The sequence below is a fragment of the Bidens hawaiensis genome, unplaced genomic scaffold (assembly GCF_021521415.1).
Source record: "Bidens hawaiensis isolate Kalapana, Puna unplaced genomic scaffold, B.hawaiensis_p1.1 tig00040214_1, whole genome shotgun sequence".
Lineage (NCBI taxonomy): Eukaryota > Viridiplantae > Streptophyta > Magnoliopsida > Asterales > Asteraceae > Bidens > Bidens hawaiensis.
In genome coordinates, this window is record NW_027505659.1 from 62,260 (window position 1) to 63,388 (window position 1,129).

Consider the following 1,129-nt stretch of genomic DNA (forward strand, 5'->3'; position numbering starts at 1 on the left):
ACAATTTATTATCATGATTTAAATGGTCTATGACCGATTAGTTACCAGGACTATGTGCATGGTGATGTGCATAGTTATCTTATAGCACCGTATTTGTATCGTAAACTTTCTATGACCGATTTCCTACAAACATTTTGGAAATTGGGGCTATGAACATGTGTTGTACATAGTTATCTAATAGGAGTCACATGTACAAATTTTATTTCGCTATTTTAATACATGGCTACCCAAACCCTCCAAACTCACCACCTTCTCACGGTACTCTTACTTCATCTCACCGATTTTATAATCTTGGTTTAAAACCTCATCTATTATTATATTCATAAGTCATGTGATTCGTTTGTTGTGTTAACCCATTTATTATTGCGTGAATTTTGTCGTCATCTCAAGTATTTTCTCTAAATCATTTGTGTAAGTTACTTATATAATTTCAAAATTTTCCTCTATCTATTAATTTCATTTTGTTGTTACTTTCGATGGTTAACTTCAACTATTTCGATATATATATATATATATATATATATATATATATATATATATATATATATATATATGTGTGTGTGTGTGTGTGTGTGTGTGTGTGTGTGTATGTATTCATATGTATATATGTATATATATTCAAAGATTATTTACTAGTTATTTAAGGTCATTAAGTTTCTCGTATTTATATATTTTCATTGCTCATTTTCAAATAATTTCATTTAAATATTGATTTAAAAAAAAAGAAAAAAAAAGCTTTCTTTTACCTTATTTTCGAACCCACACAACATGATGAATTATGTACATCATGTGACGATCTAAATAATTATGAATGCACGCATAATTATCAAAGTCCTCGCATGGAACTCATGGTGAATACTGTTATGTGTCATAACGGAATCTAGGGTGATGTTTGGTAATAATACAAATCTCGATGTGATAATGGCATGGTGGATACGCCGCTGGTACATCCTATATAAGTGTCCTTATCATATATTTCCTTTTGTAGCGTTATTTGGGTCACTTGAAGATCTGCGTTATTGATTTATATATATATATATATAAAATAATAAAAAAAAATCTTGACACATACTTTCTTTCTTTATGTTATGGTTTTTCTATAATTTCGGGACGAAATTTTCAAAAAGTT